Below are 15,588 nucleotides of genomic sequence, written 5' to 3'. Positions count from 1 at the left end.
CCCCTAAAAACAAAACTACCCCGATCCCCTACCCGCCCCTAAAAACAAAACTACCCCAACCCCCCACCCCCACCCCTAATACTAAAGCTACCACGACCCCCACCCCATCCCTAAAACTAAAACTACATAGACCCCAGCCCCTAAAAACAAACCTACCCCATCCCCCACCCAACCCCATAAAACCCGAACTACCTCATCCCCATCCCCAACCCTTAAAAATCAGAACTACCCTGACCCCCACCCCTAGAAACCAAACTACCCCACCCATAAAAACTACCCCCAACCCTGCCCCAGGCCTACTTACCTGACTCTCCCGATGCTAACTCCCTTTTTTTCTGCCTTAAATATGAATGTGTGTTGTTCAGCTGATGTCTGCATGGAACTGTGGCTAGATCGGTTTGGATTCTGCATTTTGAGGGCCTAGACACAGCTCTTTTGTGAGGTCATCATTGACTGGGTAGTTAGAGTCGTCTCAGACATGGTCTGCATGCGGACATGGCAGTTCTGCAAGAAAATTCAGCATGACACCTAATGCATTGTCAATCGTAGGAGGTGATTTTTTATAATTTAGAAAAATCATTGTGGGCTGCATATGAAAGAAATCTATCTTGACCAGCAGCGGCCGGCCCCTATGAGCTGAGGGGCCATGCTCCCCAACCTTTTTACTGATGTGAAGAGTGTCTGTCAGGTGGAACAAAAGTCAGCCTGACAGATACTCTTGTGGGTTCAGGTCTGGCATCCAGGAGCTAGACATGTGCTAAATGTACAGAGTCCTGGCTTCCTGAGCTGAACGTTGCTGAGCTAAAAAAATGAAACAGCTCATGTGGACATGACCTATTCAGCTTAGCAAAGATACCTCCAGGCCCTCTCCCTCATGATGAGGGGAAGCGTCATAGATTGATTGGGACCTGTGACTTCAGTTTTAAGCCCTGAAGTGTCCAGGGCCGAGTGTCAATCAGTGACACCTTATCACAGAGTGGGGTGGGGTCACCAGTCTCACTAACCCCATTCCACACTGTGACAAGATTCTGAGATTTACAAGACTTCCATGTCAGAGCTGTAGCTCTTGAGGTACGTTTTGGGGTATTTATGTTTGATGTGTGTGTGCATGTATGAATGTATGTGTATTTGTTAGTGAGTGTTGTGAATGGGTGTGTAAGTGTGTATGTGAATGAATGGGTGTGAGTGAGGTGTATGTGTGCATCTGTGCCCCCCCACTGCCTCATAAAATTATCATCTGCCAATGATCTTGTTGTGTGAATTCTTCCTCTCACTGATCCAAAGTCTAGTAAATATAAAAAACATTCAGGACATTCAAGATAGTAAATATTTATTTGAGTGCTTCCATACAATCCCCTTTAACTCTTTTGCTGCTAGGCTTATTCCTCCCAGTACTAAGCATTTTTGGGCTATTTAGAGTAGTTTGTGCTTAGGCTTCCATAACTTTTTTCCACATAAGCTATCTACACCATATTTGAGCCCTTTTTTCCAACATCCTGACGATTCTAAAGGTACCCAGAGTTTGTGAATTCCCCTGAAGGGGACTGAGAAATTAGCCAAAATATAGTTACATTTTGGTCTTTTTGAGAAAAATGAGAAGAAAGTGCTGTAGAACAGTGTCTTTTTTTCCTACAAATGTCATCAACAAAAGGTTTGTGTTGCTAAAATAATGAACATCTAGGATTCAGGAACAGGCAGACTTGATTTAGAAAAACAACATTTTTAACACAGTTTTGGCATTTTACTGGGAGAAAGACCATATTTCCTATTTTTTGTGCTTTTACACTCCTTCCAGTTTTGGTGGAAACAAGTATGAAACCCGAGGTGGATCCCAGACACCTATATGTTTTTGAAAACCAGACAAAATTCCGGAATTCAGCAAGGGGTCATTTGTGTAGGTCCTTTAGGTTTTTCTCAAAGATACTAAGGTACAAATCTGGTTCAAACTTAACTCCATATTTATATTTTGGCACTAGACATGTCTAGCGTCAAAATATTGGAGTTAAAGTAATTTTTTGCCTGCAGAAAACTACCTTGCATCAATGAGATGCAAGGTAGGTGTTCCTGGGCAAAAAAATGACTCTAAGGCACTAGCGCCTTGTTTATCCTTCCATGCAAAAATCACACAAGGAGGGGAGGAGGGGTCACAAAATGGTGCAAAGCTTGCTTTGCACCATTTCTTAACGCCTGGGTCAGGACAGGCATTGTCAGGAATCCCCAAGGTGCCTCCTGCGTTATCTGTCAGCATCCCCAGGGATTAGGGTTAAATCATAGCTCTGTTCTTGGTTAAACATTCATGTTTCTAAGTAAACATAATGTGCTGTGCTACACAATTGGTTTTATCAATGCTTGTTTTACTAATGCTTGCTTGCTAATGTGAGCAGGTATAGAGATGTGCTTCTAATTGGGTGTGGTGTAGACATGTGCTTCTAATTGGGTGTGGTTACTCATCCACATGTGGAAACTCAACTGCTTTCCTGATTGGCTATAAACAGCAGAGTGAAGCATGCCTCGCAGATTGGCTTTGTTTTGCTTCCTGATCTCAGCATCTGATTTGGCAGTCCAGCTCCTGCTGTCATCCTCATATTCAGGACTTTTGAGGCAATTCCTTTCTTCATTCCTGTACTAGCTGACACCAGGCATTCCTGCAGCTAAGTGACTAGTATTCTCCAGGGAGTTTATTCTTTCAGCACCGCGCTTTCCTAGAACAACTGGTGTATTTCAGACCTCGTATTTTGGCAAAGAGCTTATCTTGAAGAGACAAATGCATTTCTGAACATTCTATATTATTATTGTAGTTACTTGCCTAAATGTGCTTTAGGAAATCTGCTTGAGCTCAAGTACTACAAAAAGTGACAGTGCAATTTTAACAGAGCATTTACGTGACTTTTCTTTCTCTAATATCATAACTCTTGGATTTTAATTGTGTCATTCATGCCTATATTTCAGGTTTGAGGAATTTGCTTTTGAAAGGTTTTTCACACACACAGTGAAACCAAATCAAACTGTGCCACCCTAACTGTTTAAACCCAGATTGGATATTGGTATTTCTTGGATTGTTTTTGTTCCTTTTAGTTTAACCCTAAGCATGCAGGAAAGGTATATGTGGTATAATTAATGCCCTTGTTTGTCTTTCTTGTGCATGATAAGTGCAACCACAGTTCTAATTGTAGTGTGCAACAGTGATTCTCTGTGAAGCCAACCCTAGTGTTGCAGTTCTTATTGTTATGGTACTCCGTTTGGGTTTTGGTAATGCAGTGTTAGTAATTGTGCCAACAGTTATTATTATCAACAAAAAAAAAGTGCTGGAGCATCCGGGTGTTCTTCTACCGCTCCCATGCCCATATCAGAAAGAGAGATTCAGTTTCAAGGAAGTTGAGTGTACTAACTCTACTATCACTCTGTCAACAACGACCTGCCCGAAGATACAGGGTGGCTGGCTGGACTGGTAAAACGTGGCTGTGTTTTGTCTCTTTCTCTTCCACTCCCCCTTTGCTTTTGGGACACCTGTTGGGGTTTCTGTGTCCACCAGGAAGTGCCGAGAGGTGTCCCAGGAGGTCGGGGGCATATCATTGCCCCTGCAGACATCCTTCTTTTCAGGTGAGTGAGCCCGTTTACACCGGCGTTAGGTGACCTGTGAGCCTATTTCCATGGTGAAACACCATTGAATAAGCCCACAGGTGCCCTCCCCAGGCCCTAGGGACACCCCCACCGACACCAGAGGGACCGAGGAGGATGGGGGACCCCATCCTAGGTAAGTATAGGAAAGTACAGGTAAGTATTTTTTTTTTAAGTGCCATTGGGGGCCCTGAAATGGGACCTCCTACAATGGCACTGGGTGCAATGCTCATGCACAGGGGACCCTAGTCCCCTGGGCTGGCCATTGGGGTGGTGGGCATGACTCCTGTCTTTTCTAAGTCAGGAGTCATGTGATATGGATGATTTTGCATCAGAAAATGACACTAGGCTAGTTGGAGTCTTTTTTTGTTTTTACTCTAACCTGCCTCACCTCATTTTTTTTAGCGAAACCTCGTTCTTCCATACCGCCCCACCCTGCAAACGTAATTTTTTTTTATGCTAGCCTACCCTTTGCACCAGCTTGCACCAATCCATAAATGCAAGCCAGTGCTAAACGTTTTGGTGCAAAACTGTGTTAGTGCACCAAAAAGTATAAACCAGGGCCTAAGGGTCTGATTTAGAGTTTGGCAGAAGGGGTTACTCCGTCCGCTGTATTACGAGTCAATCATATCCTATGGACATCATATTACAGCAGACGGTATATCCGTCATGTTTGTGCCAGAGTAACCCATCCCCCAAACTCTAAATCAGGCCCTGGGTGTTGAATTAAAAAATATTGAAAACTTCTTTTAACGATGGTGAGTTACAAAAGAAATGCACTATTACATCTGCTAGACCATTCTGGTTGTGAAGATATACAGTTTGTGAGTTTTCAAAGAACTGGAGGTTTCCAGAGCTAATACCTGAGCTGCACCTTGCAATGGTTTTTCATTGTGTACCGCGTATAGAGCGATTCATATGGTAAGATATAATGTTCGAAAAATTGGTATCAGTGCAACCTATGCATTTCCAAAATGGGCACAAAATATGGAGTATAAAAGCAGTGGATATTAGCACATATCCAAATTTGTGGATACCCATACTAGCATGTGAATTAGAGAGCATTTTTCAAAACGTCTTATATCCTACACACTGGCTTACATTTGGAAGGCACAAATGCAGAGAATTACAGTTTGTAATAACACTTGTTCTATTGCACTGTGTTTCTCCAAATCTCTCAATAAAAATGGTACCACACTTGTGTAGCTATGGCTAGTACCTATGACAGGCCCCAAAAGTCAACATGGTCACATCAAATGTGTCCACTACAAATTTAACCTTTTTTGCAATGTGCCTAGCTGTGGATTTTGGGCCCTATCTCAGCTGGGACCTATTAAAATCTAGCAAAACCCATACATGTTTGAAACCTAGAAACCTAGGGGAATCCAGGATAGGGTGACCTGTGTGTCTCTTACCAGGTTGCCTTACCCAGAATCCCTTTCAAACCTCAATTTGTGGCTAAAAACATGTTTTCATGTTTTGTTCAAATGTCTATGATGGAAGGTTTTGAAATCTGCGGGGAGCCACAAACCCAGCATTCCTCTAATTCTGATATAAATGGTACCTGACTCGTATGGGTGGACCTAGTGGCAACAGCAGGGAACAGCCCAAAACACAACATAGACACATCTAATATTTATACGCGAAACTCCCCAGTGTTTTTGCAAAGTGGGTACTTGTGGTTTTTGGGCCCTAGCTTATCTGGCACCTAGGGAAACCTAACAATCCTGCACATGTTTTAAAACCAGAAACCTAGGGAAATCCAGGATGGGATGACGTGTCTGGCTCTTACCAGGTTGTTTTACCCAGAATCCTATGCAAACTTCAAACATTGCCTAAAAACACATTTTCCTCAGATTTCTGTGACAGAAACCTCACCCAGTGAAACTTGCACAGTCCCATAGTACGAATCCTGCAGGAGTACTTTGGTACCTTATGGGAAGACAACGTTGGATCCTGCAGGAGTACCATGGTACAGTGGTACCCTGCAGAACACATTGTTTTTATTTATTTTGTTGCCCATGTTGGGTCCCTTTTGGGTTCCTCCAGAAGTGCCAGGGGGTCCGAGAGCCCATTTCAAGCTCATATGAATATCTGATTTATACCACAGCATGAAAACCATTCTTTTTGAGTAAAGTTTTAAGTTTCTGCAGAATTCCATTCAGCTGCTTTTTCTGTATCAGTTCCCAAAAACTCTCATCGAATTAACATTGATTAATGACGTTTTGGGATAATTTTTCTTGAGCCTTGCTAGATGGATCATCCTTTCAATTTGAAGGAAGGACGTTGCAGTAGATGATCTTTTTTTAAAAATTTTTTTGAATATTTGTCAAATGGCACCAAAGTTGTTAGCAAAACAAAAAGTGCTATTCCAATGGAAACTGTGAGCTAACAATAACCACACAGTAGTGACTACAAAAGTGAAACATATATATATATAAAAAAATATATATATACATATATATATATATATATATATATATATATATATATATATATATATATATATATATATACATAAAGGCAGTGTGTAAAGTATTTATGTAGCACTCAAACTGTAATAAAGTGAAAACACAACACAAGAAAAAATCCAAATCAATTTTAAAAAATAGGGAAAAAGTCATAATTGAAGGTTGATCTCAATGGAGTATGGGTCAGATACAGGACCAGGCTCATTCCCGTGGAAATTGCACCTTCTAACTTAGTTGTGTTTTCTCTGAGAAGCTCTCATCAACAAGGTCATTGGTGGTTTGGCTGCATGCTGGATTAGGAGTGGGGTTTGTCGAAGGGTGGGTAACTGAAGTATTAGGCCTTGGTTGGAACTTTGCATTATTGGAGGACTTGCGGGGCAGTCGTTGTTGGTAAGAAGAGTTGGTTGCTGATCAGAACAACAGGTTTTCAGGAAATGTGGACGGTCCTTGTCAACACAAATAGCTGTGTGCTGGGAAAACAATGTGTGTATCTGGAAAGGTGTTTTCAGCAGTTAATTTGCAATTACGAGGAGGCCAAAGTTGGCTCCTTTTGAGGTAAAAAGCTTAGAGCCTCTGGGGGGAACCCCAAGGTCTCTGTGGCCCCTGCCCGTCTGTAACCCCTGCCATTCCACAGCTCTAGAAAAATTGTTTCCTTTCCTTTGCTCCCTCCCGGGTGGGAGCAGCTTATTTCAATGCTCTTGACGAGTGGGAGAAAAGTAGTCTTTCCTGCCTAGGGCAGTGTGGGCAAGAAATTGAATTTGTTACCCTGCCTGCACTCTCAAGGGCTGTTAAGAGAGGTGTACTGGGAAATGTGGTCCCTGAGACACTGCTTTGTTGGGCCCTGGGAGATCGTGTCCCTTGGAGCCCGTCTACAGACTAGTGAGGGGGGTCCAATGCACCCCTCTCCATAAAAAAAGAAAAATCCCTACACTGCCCCATATGCGTATTTATTTTTCTAGGACAAGAGTCTCAGTCCCTCAGTATAAACATGGCTGCGGTCACATCTTTATTGTTGATGACAGCCAATCTGATCTTACCTTTTGATGTGTTGGATCCACTGATCCTCAACATCTCTCTTTCTATATATATATATATATATATATACAGACGAGATACCACTTGAGGAAGACAAGAGTCGAAACGCGTTGCTGGGTCTGACTTTATGCGTTTTGGAAGAAATAAATAGTTACCACAAAGAGAAGCCTCCAGGAGTGCAGCGCCTTCGGTGGTGTTTGAATTTAGCAAGGGTGGTTGTCTTCACCCTTACGTGTGCACCAGCAGCCAGAGTGCTCCACTTTGAAGACCGGTTTGTTGTGGATAGAGTTTATAGTGGTAGCACCCGGTACTGTGGACTATTGAAACATCAATAACTGCGAAGGAGGAGGCGAGGGGACACTGTGCCTCTGTGTTTGTACTTTACAATGGAAGACAAAGGACAGGATGTCGAACTTCCAATGCGCCTTGCACCACTCTGCCGCTTATGGGACAATCTCATCGCGAAAAATGGTGAGCTTGTGCCTTTTTGTTTTTCACAATACCGATGCGGCCCTTGATTTGGATGAGGGCCTGGAGGCAATGTGGATTGGAAATCAATATATTTAAGAGTTTTCTAGGAACGTGGGCAGAGAAAATGAAAACAAAATAATTACTGTTACATTGAGATGACTTTTAAATAAACACAACTTGTGAATACTGTTTAAAATATGGGCATGAGAGTTAAATGTGCAGATGCACGGAGATAAAGGCAATGAAGTAATTAAACTATTTTATGCGAGCCGATTTGAAAATGAAAATGTATCAAGCCGTGCTGATTATTAAAATGGAAATAATGATGTCACAACTTACGAACAAGCCCCAGGTGGAGCACACTAGAGAACTATAAATCCCAGAATGCACTAGTATAAATAAATATGTCCCAGAATGCTTCGCGCATATATAAACTGTGATTGTGTTAATAATGTGAATACAGATGAGATACCACTTGAGGAAGACGTGAGTCGAAACGCGTTGTGGGGTCTGACTTTATGCGTTTTGGAAGAAATAAATAGTTACCACAAAGAGAAACCTCCGGGAGTGCAGCGCCTTCTGTTGCGTTTGAATTTAACAAGGGTGGTTGTCTTCACCTTTACGTGTGCACCAGCAGCCAGAGTGCTCCACTTTGAAGACCGGTTTGTTGTGGATATATATGTATGTGTATATATATATATATATATATATATATATATATATATATATATATATATATATATATACACAATATATATATATATATATATATATATATATATATATATATATATATATATATACACACCACCATCCCCAAAATAAGGCATAGCAGGCCTCGTGCCATACCATGGCTTGGAAAGTGGGCACCATCCACCCTTCACCACAATATAACATGGAAGACCCCAGGGGATGGGGTACCTGGGGCCCTAGCATCATTCAAGGGGGTGCATTGCTCCTGTCATGCAAAAAATAACAATATAGACTCCGGATGATGGGGCCTCTGGGGCTATAGCTCAGGGAGTGGGTCCACATACTTCTCCCTGAAATTATTATTGCAACAACCCCATAGTCCCTGGTCCACCTTTTTTTTCATTTTACAGAGTGCTGTTTTAATAAATAACAATGGATTGGGATGCGGCCTAAGTAATTTCCAGTGGCTGAGATTAATTCAATCATTGCATCCAACAATCATTTTGTCAACCTAAGTGGGATAGGTATACTCAGATGTAGGGCCTGTACACACTGTGGCCCTCATTCCAACCCTGGCGGTCAAAAAAATGGAATTCCGACCCTGGCGGAACCGCCAACACAGCCCGCCACTTTAACACTCCGACTGCCACGGCGGGACAAGCAAACAGCGTGGCGGTCACCGCCAACAGACAGGCAGGAGACAATGTATACCGCCCACACTATCACGACCCACCAATCCGCCACCTTTTCCGGTGCGGTTGCCCCGCCGATAAAAGCACGGCGGAAACAAACTTTTCTAACGGAAAACGCTCACCTCTACACACTCCACGAGGAATCTGGACAGTATGGAACAGGAACTACACATCCTCCCAGCTATTGTCTTCCTGCTCCTCTACCAGGAGCACGAACGCCGGCGCAGACGACAACGGTGAGTACTGCACCTACGACACAGGGGAGGGGGGAGGCAAAAAATTACGGGGACACACATACGCCACACACCCACCCCCACCCTCACCCACTACAACACACACATCAATGCAGAGCAACAAGTCAGAGTGACACCCCCAAACCCCCCGGAAGAATGCAAAGACAAAATAAAATGATCATTAAAAATGAAGTATATTATAGCATAATTGAAGTTAAGTGAAATATGAAATATATAAATAAAATATATTACATCATGAACAATATATACATAGGTCAAAAGTCCGGCCCTTATTGCCTATCATCCATTGTTCTTGGGCCAATGGGCCTAAACACATGGGCAAAGCCCACACACGAGACCCTATTCCATTGGAGAGAACACTGCAGGGGCATCAGATAGTAAAACTACAGGCACCTCAGGGAGAAGGGAAGGGGGGGCACCTCAGCCAGTTGAGTCCACGACGCCAGATCCACGAGGGGCCTCCATGCCCACTGTACCATCCTGGGGAGTGCAAAGCCACAGTCTCACAAGTCTCTACAGTGGGTGGGTTGCCCATGTACCATCCTGGGGAGTGCAAAGCCACAGTCTCTCAAGTCTCTATAGTGGGTGGCTTGCCCACTGATCTATCCTGGGGAGTGCAAAGCCACAGTCCATCAAGTGGATTACAGACCCCACTGGTTCTGGAGGAGGCATGGTGCCCAGAGTGCTTCGTGAAGCCCTGGCCGACACAGATCCGGCCCTGCCAATGGGCCAGCAGTGCTTGAGATGAAGGGCCCAGCGGAGCGGTGCTTGAGATGAAGGGCCCAGCGGAGCGGTGCTTGACAGGAAGGGCCCAGCGGAGCGGTGCTTGAGAAGAAGGGCCCAGCGGAGCGGTGCTTGACAGGTAGGGCCCAGCGGAGCGGTGCTTGAGATGAAGGGCCCAGCGGAGCGGTGCTTGACAGGAAGGGCCCAGCGGAGCAGTTCAGAGACGGCGGTGCCCAGCGGAGCGGTGCTTGACAGGAAGGGCCCAGCGGAGCGGTGCTTGACAGGAAGGGCACAGCGGAGCAGTGCTTGACAGGAAGGGCACAGCGGAGCAGTGCTTGACAGGAAGGGCCCAGCGGAGCGGTGCTTGAGATGAAGGGCCCAGCGGAGCGGTGCTTGACAGGAAGAGCCCAGCGGAGCAGTTCAGAGACGGCGGTGCCCAGCAGAGCGGTGCTTGAGATGAAGGGCCCAGCGGAGCGGTGCTTGACAGGAAGGGCCCAGCGGAGCGGTGCTTGAGATGAAGGGCCCAGCGGAGCGGTGCTTGACAGGAAGGGCCCAGCGGAGCGGTGCTTGAGATGAAGGCCCAGCGGAGCGGTGCTTGAGATGAAGGGCCCAGCGGAGCGGTGCTTGAGATGAAGGGCCCAGCGGAGCGGTGCTTGACAGGAAGGGCCCTGTTCAGCGGTGCTTGTCACGGCGGGGCCCTGTTCAGTGGTGCTTGTCTTGAAGGGCCTTGTTCAGCGGTGCTTGACTTGAAGGGCCCTGTTCAGCGGTGCTTGTCACGGCGGGGCCCTGTTCAGCGGTGCTTGTCTTGAAGGGCCCTGTTCAGCGGTGCTTGTCATGGCGGGGCCCTGTTCAGCGGTGCTTGTCTTGAAGGGCCCTGTTCAGTGGTGCTTGTCACGGCGGGGCCCTGTTCAGTGGTGCTTGTCACGGTGGGGCCCTGTTCAGCGGTGCTTGTCACGGCGGGGCCCTGTTCAGCGGTGCTTGTCACGGCGGGGCCCAGTTCGGCGGTGCTTGTCTTGAAGGGCCCTGTTCAGCGGTGCTTGTCACGGCGGGGCCCTGTTCAGTGGTGCTTGTCACGGTGGGGCCCTGTTCAGCGGTGCTTGTCACGGCGGGGCCCTGTTCAGCGGTGCTTGTCTTGAAGGGCCCTGTTCAGCGGTGCTTGTCACGGCGGGGCCCTGTTCTGCGGTGCTTGTCTTGAAGGGCCCTGTTCAGTGGTGCTTGTCACGGCGGGCCCTGTTCAGCGGTGCTTGTCTTGGCGGGGCCCTGTTCAGCGGTGCTTGACATGGGTTCCCAGGGAACCAGATCAGCCCAATATTTTCCGCTCTGTCGCCATCCGACCTTTCGCTTGCGGGGCCCTCCTGTGCTGGAGTCCTGGGCCCGTGGGTGTCCTCCTTCACACCCGAAATGGGGCTGGTGGGGCCCTCCTGGGCAGCTCGCCTGCTGCCGGACTTGTCTGCCCTGCTGCCCTTGCCCTCCTTCGCCGATTCTCTGGGGCCCTTGCCTCTCTTTGTGGATGTGCCAGGTGACGGTGCCAGGGTAGTGCCTTTGGGGGCTGCCGTCTCTGGCCTCTCGCGCCGGCCCTTCCCTTTTTTAGGGGGTGGGCTGGCTGTCCCCTTGCTGCTGGCCGATGTTGCTGCCCTAGAAGCTGGTGGACTCCAATAGCCCTGGACTATGGTCCTTGTAGGTGCAGGGCTTGTGGTGGCTGAGGTGCTGTTTGGACTCGTACGAGATGGAGGGGGTGGGTCAGGTGATGCAAAGAGGTTAATTTTGGAGAGAAAAACTTTTTAGGAGCAGTGGGAAGGGTAGGTGCAGTGGCTATGGGAGTGGAGGAAGAGGATGTGGTTGTAGGAAACAAGTGTGGTGTCTTTGGGTGCAGGTGCTTGTGACGGAGGCTGTCGTGAGGTGGATGGCTGTTGGGTGGGTGGCTGCCTGCGTTTGTGTGGTTTGGAAGAGGGGGTGACAGACACACTGGGAGAGGACACAGGGGACGTGTAAATGGCAGTGGGGGTGGTGACTGCACGTGTGCGGAGTGTTCTGGTGGGTGTGCTGGTGATGGACGTACTGGCTGATGGTGGTGTGCATGCAGGTATGAGTGGAGACGTCACAGGGAGGGAGGAGGGAGACGAGGAGGAGGGGGACACAGAGGAGGCAGTGGCTGTTGGCATGTCTGCATGTGGATGTTGCATGTGTGAATGCTTGTGTGATCTGTGGTGCTTGTGTCTAAATGAGCTGCCCTTGGGTGTTGAGGTGTGAGCAGGCTGGTCTGTAGGTGTGTCTGGGATAGGCAGAGGTACAGGGGAGTGGGACTGGGTTGAGGAAATTGGAGGGGGGAGGCAGGAGACAGGGACAATGGCTGCCGTCAGTGCTGAGGCCAGAGCGTTGAACGACTGCTGATGGGCAGCCTGACCCGAATGAATGCCCTCCAGGTATGCATTGCTCCGGTGCACCTCCCTTTCTACACCCTGGATGGCATTCAAAAGGGTAGACTGCCCAACAATGAGCGTCTGGAGGAGGTCAATGATCTCCTCACTGAGGGCAGCAGGGGTAACTGGGGCAGGGCCTGAGGTGCCTGGGGCGAAGGAGATGCCCGCCTTCCTGGCCGAGCGGGCACGGGGCGAACGCTGAGGGGCTGCTTGGAAGGCGGAGCTGGTGCGCTGGGTGGTGGCTGTACCTGTTGTAGCGGTGAGCACGGATGTTGCCGCCACCACAAGGGAGCTCCCTTCCGAGGACGTGTCTGTGTCGCTGACGTCTCCACGGGTCCCCGTTGTGGAGCTCCCCTCGCCCTCCGTCTCACTGGTGAACTTGGAGTCGGTTGCATGGCACTCCGGGGCCATGTGAGATGCAGCTCCCTCATGCTCCGATGCCACTTCTCCTCCGCCTGATGATGCTAATGCACACATGAACAGGAAGACCAAAAAAAAGGGGGGGGAGAAAAAATGATATGTTGAGTGCATGCATTGGCGACACCGTTGGCGGAGAGGACAGACACAGAAGCCCCCTGCACTACGCCGCGCACTCGGTGTACACTACTCAATTATTGTGACTTGGCCTACAAGCCTATGGACGACAACTGCACACATAGGTGACCCAGGGCCATGGATAGCTGTACTTAGCACCCTACAGAGGTGGGGGGCGGGGGCACATCACCCCCTTGTGTCTGCTGTGATGTCCTCACGCACCCATCCAAATCGGGGTAGGCCACCGCCAGGATCCGGGACATCAGGGGGGTCAATTGCCGTGTGGCACCCCTCCTAGGTTGGGAGGCCATCCCCAGCAGAGCCTCCACGGTCTTTCTGCTCCCGCGGCGGATGTCCTCCCACCTCTTTCGGCAGTGGGTGCCCCGTCTGTTGTGGACCCCCAGGGTCCGGACGTCCTTGGCGATGGCACGCCAAATGTCGATCTTCTGATGGGTGCTGACCTATGTGACATGGACAGGGTGGGAAAATAAATATCATCATTTTCTGCATGGTCGATGTGAGTGGCCCCCCCTCCTCAACCTTGCCATATGGCACATGCTCTCATCTGTCGTGCGATGCATGCCTCATTCGCTCCCCTCCCCACCATCTTTCATCCACCCCACTCAACACAGGCATTGCCCACAAAGCATGTTCCCAGTGTACTTACCTGTTGGTCTGGAGGACCGTAGAGTAGCATATACTGGGGGGGGACCCCATCCACGAGTTTGTCCAATTCTTCAGAAGTGAAGGCAGGGGCCCTTTCCCCAGTCGCAGCAGCCATTGTCTCTTCCAGACCGAGGTCACAGCAGCACTTGCAGTATAGGTCCTCTCCTGTGGATGATCAGGTATCGAGTGATTAAGCAGAAAGGAAATGGCGGTCACGCCCGCGGTGTGTCCGTACCGCGGCGGTGCGTACCGCGACCGCCGGCGCACATCGTCATTGGCTCCTGAAACCCATAGGGTTCAATGTTAACCAATGCGGCTTTGCGCCGCGGTCTTCGACCGCCTGCCGCCATGGTGTGCCACGCCAGCGCATTGACCTCACATCCCATTGTCACACTTCACAGGTCAGGCAGCCGCCATTTCAAGGGCCCACATGGCTTAATTTCTACTGCGTCACACAGGCCTAGGCCTTGCATTGCCACTCATACAAGCCATTCAATAGATAGAGAATCGTGTAGTGTGCAAGCTGTGTGAACGTACCTGTGGGTTGCTTGACTCTGTGCTCCATGTTGTCCTTCCTAGGCACCGTCCGCTGGGACTTGCGAGGAGATGGAGGAATGTTCCCGTGTACAGACCGCTGGTGGACCTGTCGACAATGGAAGAAAGACATGTCATACTGACATACAGACTTGACCGTGCCACTATACAGGAACTGTGTGCCCAGCTGGAGCCAGACCTGATGTCACCCATCCGCCAACCCACAGGGATCCCTCCTCTAGTGCAGGTTCTGTCAGTGCTCCATTTTTTGGCAAGTGGGTCATTTCAATCAACAGTGGCCATTTCATCAGGGATGTCCCAGCCTATGTTTTCAAAGGAGTTGTCCATAGTGTTGTCTGCCCTGATGAAATACATGCAGAGCTACATTGTTTTCCCTGAGGTGGGGTATTTGGCTACAGTGAAGGGTGATTTCTATGCCCTTGGACATATTCCCAACATCATTGGTGCCATTGATGGGACCCATGTGGCTTTGGTCCCCCCCAGAGAAAGTGAACAGGTGTACAGGAACAGAAAAAGTTATCATTCGATGAATGTCCAGGTGGTCTGTTTGGCTGACCGGTACATCTCCCATGTTAATGCCAAGTTCCCTGGGTCAGTGCATGACACGTACATCATGTGAAATAGCAGCATCCCTTATGTGATGGAACAGCTACAGAGACACCGTGTGTGGCTAATTGGTGACTCTGGTTACCCCAACCTGTCGTGGCTACTGACCCCAGTGAGGAATCTCCGGACCAGGGCAGAGGAACGGTACAATGAGGCCCATGGGCGTACTAGGAGGGTGATCGAGCGGACCTTCGGCCTCCTGAAGGCCAGGTTTAGGTGCCTGCATATGACAGGTGGATCCCTAATGTACTCACCAAAGAAGGTGTGTCATATCACCGTGGACTGCTGTATGCTTCACAACCTGGCTTTGCGACGCCAGGTGCCTTTCCTGCAGGCGGCTGGTCCAGATGGTGGTGTTGTGGCAGCGGTGGAACCTGTGGAGAGTGAAGAGGAGGAAGACGACAGGGACGACACAGACAACAGGGACAGAGTGATACTACAGTATTTTCAATAACACACAGGTAAGATTCAACACCGGCATTTTACAATTACTTACAGTATCCTGCCTCTCTACTGTCTGGCCTATTCCCCCCAGTGTATGTTAACTGAGTTGTGACTTTCCCTTCAATTTTCAGAGATGTGGCCCCCACTGCGTGACCTCTGCTTTGTTTACCCGTGGACTACAGCTGTGTGACAGTGGTATGTTCTCATCACTGTGTAACTGGACATTTTGGCAGCGTTATGTTTAATACATTTGTTCACAATACAGGCAGACTCCAGATTGTTTTTGTGCAATAAGTGTTTTTATTAAAGTGTTGAATTTCGGGACATATTTGAAAATTGGTGATGGGTGATGGTGGAGGAATGTCCATGGCAGAGTCCGGCTTTTCAGTCTCACAGGTGCATTGTC

The sequence above is a fragment of the Pleurodeles waltl genome, chromosome 3_1, assembly GCF_031143425.1.
Source record: "Pleurodeles waltl isolate 20211129_DDA chromosome 3_1, aPleWal1.hap1.20221129, whole genome shotgun sequence".
NCBI classification, from domain to species: Eukaryota; Metazoa; Chordata; class Amphibia; order Caudata; family Salamandridae; genus Pleurodeles; species Pleurodeles waltl.
Note: the sequence above shows the minus strand (reverse complement) of the source record.